The sequence below is a fragment of the Rutidosis leptorrhynchoides genome, chromosome 4 (genome assembly GCF_046630445.1).
Source record: "Rutidosis leptorrhynchoides isolate AG116_Rl617_1_P2 chromosome 4, CSIRO_AGI_Rlap_v1, whole genome shotgun sequence".
NCBI lineage: Eukaryota > Viridiplantae > Streptophyta > Magnoliopsida > Asterales > Asteraceae > Rutidosis > Rutidosis leptorrhynchoides.
This window is the reverse complement of record NC_092336.1, coordinates 140,295,170-140,308,070: the sequence shown is the minus strand read 5'-3', so window position 1 is coordinate 140,308,070 and position 12,901 is coordinate 140,295,170. Positions and strand designations below refer to the sequence as shown.

Genomic DNA, 12,901 nt, shown 5'->3' with positions numbered 1-12,901 from the left:
TCTGTTATAATTCTGATTTTGATTGTAGATTGGCCTTGGCGGTTGATAATTATTCTGATAATTATTTCCAGGCCTTTGGTTTATGTATGAAACATTCTCTCTTTGTTCCATTGTTAGTTCAATACTGAGACAATCTTTTGTTAAATGTGGTCCTCCACACTGCTCACAACTAATTCGTATTGAGTGAATATCTTTAGTCATCTTTTCCATTCGTCTCTCAACAGCATCTATCTTTGCGGAAATGGAATCTAAGTTATGGCTAGAATCAGCTCTAGCTGCTTTAGATGATCTAACGATATCTTTTTCTTGGTGCCACTCATGTGAGTGGGAAGCAATGTTATCAATAATTTTGTAAGCATCAGTTGCTGTTTTCTTCATAATGGAACCACCAGCTGCTATATCAATGTCTTTTCTTGTAGTGATGTCGCATCCTTGGTAGAATATTTGTACTATTTGACAGGTGTCTAAACCATGTTGCGGACATCCTCTTAATAACTTTTTAAATCTTGTCCATGCCTCATACAGAGTTTCATTTGGCTTTTGTGTGAACGTAACAATTTCTCTTTGAAGTCTTACGGCTTTAGATGCTGGAAAGAATTGTTTAAAAAATTTTTCAACTAAAACGTCCCATGTATCAATCGCCCCTTCAGGTAACAATTCTAACCAATCTTTGGCTTCTCCCTTTAGAGTCCAGGGAAATAACATGAGATATATCTGTTCATCCTACACTACTCAGATTTTAAATAGTGTACAGATCCTATTAAATGTACGAAGATGTTCATTTGGATCTTCCTTCGGCGCACCACTAAATTGGCATTGATTAGTCACCATGTGTAGGATTTGTCCTTTGATTTCATAATCTGGCGCATTAATGTCAGGTTGAGTAATTGCGTAACCTTGGCCAGTGCGTTTAGCTCGCATTCGGTCTTCCATACTTAGAGGTTCCAGATTTTCCATGATTGAATTTGTTGAATCTGAATCAATATAGGATTCTGATTTAATGGGTTGTTCCTCAACAATCTCTGTTTGAATGATTGGTGGTTCCGGAGGAAAGATTAATGGTTCAGGATCTCTGAATTGTCCCTGAATATCCTCCGGATTCTCAATTGTGAGGTTGGGTTCAAAAAATGGATTATCGAAAATTTGAATTGGAGTACTTGGTTGACTGGACGACGATTCTAAAGAAAAATCAACGGCGACAATATTGGCTAGATGTCTTGATCGAGTTACAGGTGGTGAACGTACGAAAGGTGGTGAACGTTTTGCTCGGTGCATTCACTGAATATCCTATTAGTTATCAAAGATAAAATTATATAAGTTATCAAATTAATAGACTTTTCTGCTTTTGCCCACGTTTCGAATAGCCAATAGATGCATCAGGGAGCCAGAACCCTTTAAATCGGAAGCTCACAACTCAGCCACTAACAAATCCAACTATTACTACAAAGCAGAAAATTTTGAATGTCTATCAATTTAACCGTTAAAATAATTTTTCGTTGAAATTTAAAGAAATTTTAGAGAAGAAATAGAAAATTCTATGTCCTAAAAACTAGAGCGGCGAAAAATAAGAAAGAAAAAGAGCGCGTCAGAAAACGTCGAAAAATAAAAAGTCGAAAAATAATAAAAAGAACGTAGCGTGTCTAAACTTAAAAAGGAACTAAAAACTAAGAATTAAAATTTGCGTCTAAAAATATTAAAGTTTAAAAGAAATACTATATCCCAAATGGCAATAACTTAAAAAGGTACTAAAATATAAAAACGACGTCACAAAATTCTAAAGCACCTAAATCTTAGTCTAAAGAAAAAGTACTTAAGTGATTTTACGGCAAAGCCTAAAAATCTAGAAATAAAAATAACTATGGCAAAAACTATGACTTAAAACTAATTACGAGCGAAAAATACAAATATTACGCTAAAATAAATAAAAAGATACAAAATATAAAAATAAACTTAAAGTTATAAAAAGTACAATTTTTATAAAAATATTATTTTATATATTATTTATTTTATAAAACTATTAATTTTATATATTTATAAAAACTAATTAAACTAAAAATACAAATTAAATAAAACTAAAACAAATTATTATTAAATATAACCCTAATTAGGGTTTTAAATATATAATAATAATAATAATTACGTAATTATTGCAGCATGAAGTGAAATGTGGCGTGTCAGAAACGTTCATTCGGTCGCATGGATTTTTGCCTTCGGGTTCATGCGATCGCATGGGCTAGGGTTTCGGGCCAGAGTTGGGCTGCTACAGTACCGGGCCTCGTGTTTTTAATTTTTTTTTTCTGTTTTAATTTCCTGTTTTAATATATATATAAAATATATGTAAAAATTAAATAAAAACTTAATTTTTAAATAAAAATAAAAACTTTATAATTCTATATATATTTAACAAACTATTAAAAATGTATAATTTTTTTGTTTTTCTTTTCTTTTTATATTTTTATATTTTCAATATTTAAAACGTATTTTAACAAAAGCGTATTTTTACAAAAGTAAACTAAATTTTTTTTATATAGTGTTGCACTTCCGGCGTTTAAGCAAGTCCCCGGCAGCGGCGCCAAAAATACTTGATGTGCGTAGAGGTGTATACAAAATAGTATTAATTTTTACTACAAAATACTATTAAATACGATACAATTTTACACAAGTTATTTATTTATTTATAGAGTGGAAATACCTAAACCTTGCTACAACACTTATAGGCAGTGTACCTAATCGTACAGTAGTGTAGTTTTTAGAAAGTCCGGTTCGTCCACAGGGAACTCGCCAAGTTTAACGCTATATTTTTAACTTATAATTGTAAAAATTTAAAAATATATATAAGTAGTATTATTATTATAAAAGGAGGTTTTTACCATTTAATGACCGGTTTGTCAATTTTAAAACTTTAGTCGCAGTTAAAACCTAATGTAAAATATTAAAAATAAATATAACTTAATTTAAAGCGTAAAGTAAATAACGATAATGAAATTGCGATAAATAAAAGTGCGATAAAATAAAATTGCGATAATTAAAGAGAACATTAATTAAAAGTGCAATTAAATAAAATGACAATAAATAAAAGTGCGATAATTAAAAGTGCAATTAAATATGAAATAAAAGAATTATGCTTATTTAAACTTCCGTAATCATGATGTTTGACGTGTTGATTTTTAATTTATTCTCATGGGTTAATTGTCCTTTGTCCTGGATTATTCAATATGTCCATACGGATTTGTCCATAATAGTCCATCAGTCATAATCATAAAATGCGGAAGTCTTCGTCAAATTATTCTTATTCCCGAAGTCAAATATTCTAACTAATTGGGGATTCGAATTGTAACAAGGTCTTAATACTTTGTTTAATGAATACACCAGGTTATCGACTGTGTGTAAACCAAGGTTTTACTACTTTATTAACAATTACCCCAATTACCCTTGAATGTAATCCACCCTTGTTTCAACAAGTCTATTAACTATTAATCCAGTTCCGTGTCCGGTAAAATGAACAATTATTGGTATTTATAGATATCCCGCCCACCGTACCCAGTCAAGCGTATGTGGTTATATATAAATACGTCAAATTATAAGTCTATATATTAAATCAACGAGGTATCATTTAGTTAATATAAAACCCATTAATAGCCCATAGTCTAATTTCTACAAGTGTCGTTCTTTTATCCAAACCCCAATTATGGTACAAAGCCCAATTATTCAATTTTAATATTTAGCCCAACATCATGATTACTTCGGCATTAAAAAAGTATAATAATAACTTAGCTACGAGACATTAATTTAAAAAGGTTGAACATAACTTACAATGATTAAAAATAGCGTAGCGTTACACGGACAGAATTTCGACTTACACCCTTACAATATTCGCTAACATACCCTTATTATTAGAATTTAAAATTAAAATTAAAACTAAAATACATATATATATATATATATATATATATATATATATATATATATATATATATATATATATATATATATATATATATATATATATATATACGTTGAGTGAGAGATAGATGGAAAAGATGGTGTCAAAATTCGTCCAAAACTCGCGAACTTTATAGGACCTGACCTGTCACTGTTCATCATGCGATCGCATAGAGTTATAGCCTCCAGGCCATGCGATCACATGGCCCCTTTTTGCAGCTCACAAGAGTTTGTTTGCATTCTGCCGACGGTTTATATAAATATATATAATATATAAATAATTTTAAGAATTATTTAAATATTATATTATATTTATGTGCATAGTTGACTTGTAATTTTTAGTCCGTTGCGTCGAGAGTTGAGAGTTGACTTTGGTCCCGGTTCCGGATTTTCGAACGTCCTTGCGTACAATTTAATATCTTGTATTTTGCGTTTTGCGTCTTGTACTCTTGTAATTTTGAGACGTTTCTCATCAATAATTTGAACCACTTTGATTGTACTTTGTACTTTTTAGCTTTTTGGTTATTTGCATCTTCAATTCGTTGAATCTGTCTTTTGTCTTTTATGTTATGCGAGGCGTATATGAAATAGCGTATATTTTACTAGGAAAAACTATTAAATACGATACAATTTTACACAAGATATTTATTTATTTATAGAATGGATATACCTAAACCATGCTACAACACTTATAGGTAGTGTACCTAATCGTACAGTAGTGTAGTTTTTAGTAAGTCCGGTTCGTTCCACAGGGAATCTTTTAAACAAAGCTTAACGCTATATTAGTTTTAATTTATAAAAATACATATATATATATATATATATATATATATATATATATATATATATATATATATATATATAAGTAATATTATTATTATAAAAAGGGGTTTTTACCGTTTAATGACCGGTTTGTCGATTTTTAAAACTTTAGTCGCAGTTAAAACCTAATGTAAAATATTAAATAAATAAAAGACTTAATTTAAAGCGTAAAGTAAATAACGATAATGAAATTGCGAATAATAAAGGTGCGATAAAATAAAATTATGATAATTAAAGATTACGAAAATTAAAAGTGCAATTAAATACGATGACAATAAATAAAAGTGCGATAATTAGAAGTGCAATTAAATATGAAAATAAAGGAATTATGCTTATTTAAACTTCCGTAATCATGATATTTGACGCGTTGATTTTAGTTTTATGCCCATGGGTTAATTGTTCTTTGTCCTGGATTATTCAATTTGTCCGCCTGGTTTTTGTCCATAACAGTCCATCAGTCATAAATATAAAGTGCGAGTATCCTCGTCAAATTATCCTTATACCCGAAGTCAAATATTCCAACTAATTGGGGACTTAAACTGTAACAAGGTTTTAATACTTTGTTATCAATTATGCCAAGTGTCCTTGTACATAATTTCACCCCTGTTTTAATAATTCTAGTGACTATTAATCCATTCCCGTGTCCGGTTAAATGAACGATTATTCGTAATTATAAATATCCCGCCCATCGTGTCCGATCGAGTGTATATGGTTATTTATAGGTATGTCCAATTGTAAATCTTTATATTAAAATTAACAAACTATCATTTAGTTAAACAAATATAAAGCCCATTAATAACCCATAGTCTAATTTCCACAAGTGTCGTTCTTTTGTCCAAACCCCAATTATGGTACAAAACTCAATTACCCAAATTTAAATATTTAGCCCAACATCATGATTACTTCGTTTTAAATAAGCATAATAATAACTTAGCTACGAGACATTAAATTAAAAAGGTTGAACATAACTTACAATGATTAAAAATAGCGTAGCATTACACGGACAGAATTTCGACTTACACCCTTACAACATTCGCTAACATACCCTTATTATTAGGATTAAAATTAAAATTATAATATATATATATATATATATATATATATATATATATATATATATATATATATTTTACGTATGATGAAAATGAAAAAGGTGTGTAAAAAAATCGACCGAATGCTCGACCTTTTATAGGCCCACGTAATACTGTTTGACCTCCGCGAGTGCGGAGGTTTTTGTCTTCAAAGCTCCGCGAGTGCGGAGCTGTGGAATCCAGCTCACACAAGTTTGGATCTTAGTCTGCCGACGGATTTAATTATATAAATATAATATAAATATATAATTTATATAATTAATTATATATTATATTATATTTATATACATAATTAATTTGTAACTTTCGGTCCGTTGCGTCGTACGTTGAAAGCTGGTTCATGTCTCGGTTCCGGATTTTTGAACGTCCTTTCGTATAATTTAATATCTTGTACTTTGCGTTTTGCGGCTTGCACTCTTGTCATTTTTAGGCGTTCATCATCAATAATTTGAACCTCTTTGCTTGTACTTTGTACTTTTTAGCTTTTTGGTCGTTTGCGTCTTCAATTTGTCGAATCTGCCTTTTGTCTTCACCTTTTAATATTTAAACGAATATTCCTTGTAAATAGGACAACTGCAACTAAAAGCTTGTCTTTCTTGAGGAATAATGCTATGAAATATATGTTCGTTTTTAGCATTATCAAATATTCCCACACTTGAGCGTTGCTTGTCCTCAAGCAATATAGTCTTGAAATATACTAGAATCACTTCTTTATTCTTCACACTTTGTACATCAGTGATTTCTATACGGCGGTATGAACAATGGTAGTAACGTTGTGGTTTACAGTCCCACATGACTATAAAAATTTAGATCCTTTAAGGAAATTGGATCTTTATGAAAACATTTGATCTTTTTGAAAATTCAATCTAGCTTTTACCCTAGATAAGTTTTCCGGATTAACCCTTCACCGGTGTTTGCAAATTATTTTTGTGGGTTTGGTGGGTTTCAGATTTGAAAATTTTAGCTCAAAACTTGCGGTTTTGTGTCACCCACTTTCTAACCTTGTATTGGAAAAGCAACACGTCCAGTATACTTGCTCTGTATATTACCTTTCGATAAACTACCTTCCGGTTGTAAAGGAAAGCGTTGAACAAGCAACTGTTAAGGCAATGTCCCCTGACATGCTTTTAATTATGGTCTATAACGTATCGGATGCAATTACTATCCTTTGTAGGAGCAATAGTAAAGCTCACCCTTATAATTTTTCGGTCTGGCACAAGGTCCTGTCTTTGACCATGCTATGCAACCACCGTTCTTACGGTTGACACCCGATTTGGTTCAGGTGACCTAATGAATTCCAGGTGAATTCCTAGGATTTTACGTTCAATGGTAATGAACGCATTGAAAATGGGTTTTCAGAAAACAAATCGGTTTGTAATTTTGATCAAAATATTTTCTCGTTTAGCTCGAGTTTAGATATCATTGAATTCCATGAGTTTGAATTCTCAATCTTTAAGGTCAATCTCTAGGATGGAGTAATATCAGTCTTAAAAGCTGATTTTTGATCTTTAAGGAGATTATCCTTTCTGGGGATCTGATTCATTAGTCTTATCCAGCTAATTTGCACGGCGTCCTCCCTATTTTACAAGACAGATCCTCTCATGGTTAAGATAAGTCTGACCACTTGGCGACCCTGTTTTATGCTGAGGTCCGTGGATTTCCTGCTGATTTTAGAGATGAATTTTCTAGATTTTTCGTCAACCTACAGCTGGTCTGGATGACAACTTCATGACCTAAATCAAGAAGCGCGTTTCTTTTTCGGAAGACTTTACTTCCTTTTAGTGATGGAATTGATTCATCGTGTAGATCCATCTTTCTTTCAAATATATTACAGTAAATCGGGTAAAACTGATTAAAATCGTCCAAAATAAAAGTATCTTCAGTTATTTGTTACAAAAATATGTGACTTATGTTTTAAATAACTTGGTAAATTTTCCCACATTTGGCTTTTATTTTCTTTTATTTGCCTTTTTATTGTCCTCTATTCCATTTTAAATGAATTCTAACATTTTGGTTTGTTTCTCAATTTATGTCCTTTCCGAGGTAACAATAATTTCGGTGTTAACACCTAGTTTTATCGTTCATAAATATGTATAAACATGATTTTGAATTCATTTAATTGAAAATTTTGAAAAATTTTACTAGAAGTGGGTAGTCAGTATATAAGACTAGGGCTGTTCTTTATTATCAGAGAGCACTAGATTCTAATACAACTACTGCGTTACTAGTATTTTTAATGGTAACCAAGTGTTTAAATCAATTTTTTTTTTTTAAATCCGAAAGAATTTAACCCCTTCCCACACTTAAGATCTTGCAATGCCCTCATTTGCAAGAAATCAGTAACAATTTAAATTATTGAGGGTGATTAGCGTAGAAAAATGATTAAATTTTACCAAAGTTTCCAAACATATTGGCGTTTGTTTGCTGAATGATAAATGGTGCACCTCATTTGTTCATTTCGTCTTGTTGTTACATCACATTTGTTTTTCATTTTTTTTAAATTAAAACCTTATACTAATAAAACATAAATTAAATTAAATTTTAAAAAATTTGTTTCTTTTTAGGATGAGGGCGTTTTGGAACGATGTCCTAGTCTGTCCCTTGACAAAAATTTTAAAATTTGTCATTTTTAAGCGCGGTTTTAAAAGCAAAGATTTTTGGGTTTTTTAATGTTTTTGGCTTACTTTAGTTTAATAAGATTAAAAATAATGATATTAAAAGTTCTCGTCCCTCCCTCGGGTAAAGCAATTTCGGTTCAATGACCTAGTCTTCAACTTACGACGAATTTTAAAAATCATATTTTTAACTTAGAGAAATAAAGTAAATTTTGGTTTTTAAATTCACACCAAACTTAAATTTAAAATGCATAAAATTAAAAATTCACACCAAACTTAAATTATATTTTTGTTTTCATACAAATTTATATTAAAAATATTAATTTTTCAAATATTTACAATTTTAAATATATATTAATTTTTTAACAAGTTTATAATATTATTTTAATATTAATTTTAAAAACAAAGTAAAAATAAAATTAAAAATCTTTTTGGTCTTTTATCCCACTTTAATCAATCAAATATTATCAAAAACATACGCCCCTCTTTTCGGTAAAGTAATTTCGGTTTCATAACCTAATTTAACTCATGACGAATTTTTGAAATATTTTGGGTTGATTGATTAAAGATATTTATACCTTAAGAATAAACGGTAAAGTTCGCAGTGATGTAATAAATTTTTGTATGATATCAATAATTTCGGTCGCAAGACCTAATTTTATCGAATACCAATTTAATACTTTATAGCGAACAAATTAGCGTTTATTATCAAAAGGTTAAAAAAAATAAAAATAAAAATGAAAACTGTACAAACTTACCTGTGAAAGAGATTTCTTAGTGATATGCTCTAGCCCACTTATAAGATAGTCGGACTAATTGGTTTTCCATGGCTACATAGGCGTAACCTCGAGCATTCAACGTTTTTTCTTCTAAACATATGAACGGTCCATCTCTGCGTAGCGTAACAAATTCGGTGTTTGGATAGGTTTGATTATTTGAACATTTACCTTCGTGTGACCATTTTCCGCATTTGTGACATCTTTCAAGGTGTCGTGCTCTTCTTTTCGCTGCGAATTTTGATTTTCCTTTACCAAATTGTAACTTATTATTTTCGCATCTAGATTCTTTTCTTACTTCGTCCAATTTGCCTCTGATTAATGATACTATTTCACTTGGAAGGGTGTCATTATTACGTTTAGTAATCAAAGCGTGTAGCATTAGACCATGGTTTAATTCACAGGAAGTCTTCATTTTGTAAAACCTAAAAAAATAAAAATTCAGAATGGGGGGAGAAGACTAGTTCTTTAGGGTCTGTTAGGGAAAGACCATTCGGGTTCCATTTTCGATAACTACACGAAAACAGAAAATCTAACTCTAACAGAAATACATATTATCCTTTAAAAGACTTGATTCTCCCCACACTTAGTTAGCTGTGGTGTCGAAATTGTGATTAACTTCGTTGTCGACTTCCATCAGACTATCTATGTAATGTTTAACTCTGTGACCATTAACCTTAAATTCAATCCCATTTGAATTTATTAATTCTACTGTTCCGTATGGGAAAACTCTTTTGACTATGAATGGTCCAGACCATCTTGATTTCAATTTTCCAGGAAATAGCTTGAATCGTGAATTGAAAAGAAGAACTTTGTCTCCTTCCTTAAATTCTTTTGAACTTCTGATTCTTTTATCATGTCATTTCTGAAATGTCCCGTTCTTATTGATTAAAAACGTTCCATATTAATTGATTTTGTTGCGAGGTTTTGACCTCTATATGAGACGTTTTTCAAAGACTGCATTCATTTTAAAACAAACCATAACCTTTATTTCATCAATAAAGGTTTAAAAAGCTTTACGTAGATTATCAAATAATGATAATCTAAAATATCCTGTTTACACACGACCATTACATAATGGTTTACAATACAAATATGTTACAACAAAATAAGTTTCTTGAATGCAGTTTTTACACAATATCATACAAGCATGGACTCCAAATCTCGTCCTTATTTAAGTATGTGACAGCGGAAGCTCTTAATAATCACCTGAGAATAAACATGCTTAAAACGTCAACAAAAATGTTGGTGAGTTATAGGTTTAACCTATATATATCAAATCATAATAATAGACCACAAGATTTCATATTTCAATACACATCCCATACATAGAGATAAAAATCATTCATATGGTGAATACCTGGTAACCGACATTAACAAGATGCATATATAAGAATATCCCCATCATTCCGGGACACCCTTCGGATATGATATAAATTTCGAAGTACTAAAGCATCCGGTACTTTGGATGGGGTTTGTTAGGCCCAATAGATCTATCTTTAGGATTCGCGTCAATTAGGGTGTCTGTTCCCTAATTCTTAGATTACCAGACTTAATAAAAAGGGGCATATTCGATTTCGATAATTCAACCATAGAATGTAGTTTCACGTACTTGTGTCTATTTTGTAAATCATTTATAAAACCTGCATGTATTCTTATCCCAAAAATATTAGATTTTAAAAGTGGGACTATAACTCACTTTCACAGATTTTTACTTCGTCGGGAAGTAAGACTTGGCCACTGGTTGATTCACAAACCTATAACAATATATACATATATATCAAAGTATGTTCAAAATATATTTACAACACTTTTAATATATTTTGATGTTTTAAGTTTCTTAAGTCAGCTGTCCTCGTTAGTAACCTACAACTAGTTGTCCACAGTTAGATGTACAGAAATAAATCGATAAATATTATCTTGAATCAATCCACGACCCAGTGTATACGTATCTCAGTATTGATCACAACTCAAACTATATATATTTTGGAATCAACCTCAACCCTGTATAGCTAACTCCAACATTCACATATAGAGTGTCTATGGTTGTTCCGAAATATATATAGATGTGTCGACATGATAGGTCGAAACATTGTATACGTGTCTATGGTATCTCAAGATTACATAATATACAATACAAGTTGATTAAGTTATGGTTGGAATAGATTTGTTACCAATTTTCACGTAGCTAAAATGAGAAAAATTATCCAATCTTGTTTTACCCATAACTTCTTCATTTTAAATCCGTTTTGAGTGAATCAAATTGCTATGGTTTCATATTGAACTCTATTTTATGAATATAAACAGAAAAAGTATAGGTTTATAGTCGGAAAAATAAGTTACAAGTCATTTTTGTAAAGGTAGTCATTTCAGTCGAAAGAACGACGTCTAGATGACCATTTTAGAAAACATACTTCCACTTTGAGTTTAACCATAATTTTTGGATATAGTTTCATGTTCATAATAAAAATAATTTTCTCAGAATAACAAATTTTAAATCAAAGTTTATCATAGTTTTTAACTAACTAACCCAAAACAGCCCGCGGTGTTACTACGACGGCGTAAATCCGGTTTTACGGTGTTTTTCGTGTTTTCAGGTTTTAAATCATTAAGTTAGCATATCATATAGATATAGAACATGTGTTTAGTTGATTTTAAAAGTCAAGTTAGAAGGATTAACTTTTGTTTGCGAACAAGTTTAGAATTAACTAAACTATGTTCTAGTGATTACAAGTTTAAACCTTCGAATAAGATAGCTTTATACGTATGAATCGAATGATGTTATGAACATCATTACTACCTTAATTTCCTTGGATAAACCTACTGGAAAAGAGAAAAATGGATCTAGCTTCAACGGATCCTTGGATGGCTCGAAGTTCTTGAAGCAGAATCATGACACGAAAACAAGTTCAAGTAAGATCATCACTTGAAATAAGATTGTTATAGTTATAGAAATTGAACCAAAGTTTGAATATGATTATTACCTTGTATTAGAATGATAACCTACTGTAAGAAACAAAGATTTCTTGAGGTTGGATGATCACCTTACAAGATTGGAAGTGAGCTAGCAAACTTGAAAGTATTCTTGATTTTATGTAACTAGAACTTGTAGAATATATGAAGAACACTTAGAACTTGAAGATAGAACTTGAGAGATATCAATTAGATGAAGAAAATTGAAGAATGAAAGTGTTTGTAGGTGTTTTTGGTCGTTGGTGTATGGATTAGATATAAAGGATATGTAATTTTGTTTTCATGTAAATAAGTCATGAATGATTACTCATATTTTTGTAATTTTATGAGATATTTCATGCTAGTTGCCAAATGATGGTTCCCACTTGTGTTAGGTGACTCACATGGGCTGCTAAGAGCTGATCATTGGAGTGTATATACCAATAGTACATACATCTAAAAGCTGTGTATTGTACGAGTACGAATACGGGTGCATACGAGTAGAATTGTTGATGAAACTGAACGAGGATGTAATTGTAAGCATTTTTGTTAAGTAGAAGTATTTTGATAAGTGTATTGAAGTCTTTCAAAAGTGTATAAATACATATTAAAACACTACATGTATATACATTTTAACTGAGTCGTTAAGTCATCGTTAGTCGTTACATGTAAGTGTTGTTTTTAAACCTTTAGGTTAACGGTC

At 30.6% G+C, this 12,901-nt stretch overlaps 1 non-coding gene across 1 annotated transcript; it reads left to right on the top strand.

Moving 5' to 3' along the window:
* The first annotated feature begins 466 nt into the window (after nucleotides 1-466).
* Nucleotides 467-573, top strand: LOC139845797 (small nucleolar RNA R71). The gene has a single exon (XR_011758553.1). It is a non-coding gene; the product is annotated as a small nucleolar RNA R71 (small nucleolar RNA).
* Nucleotides 574-12,901: the final 12,328 nt, after the last annotated feature.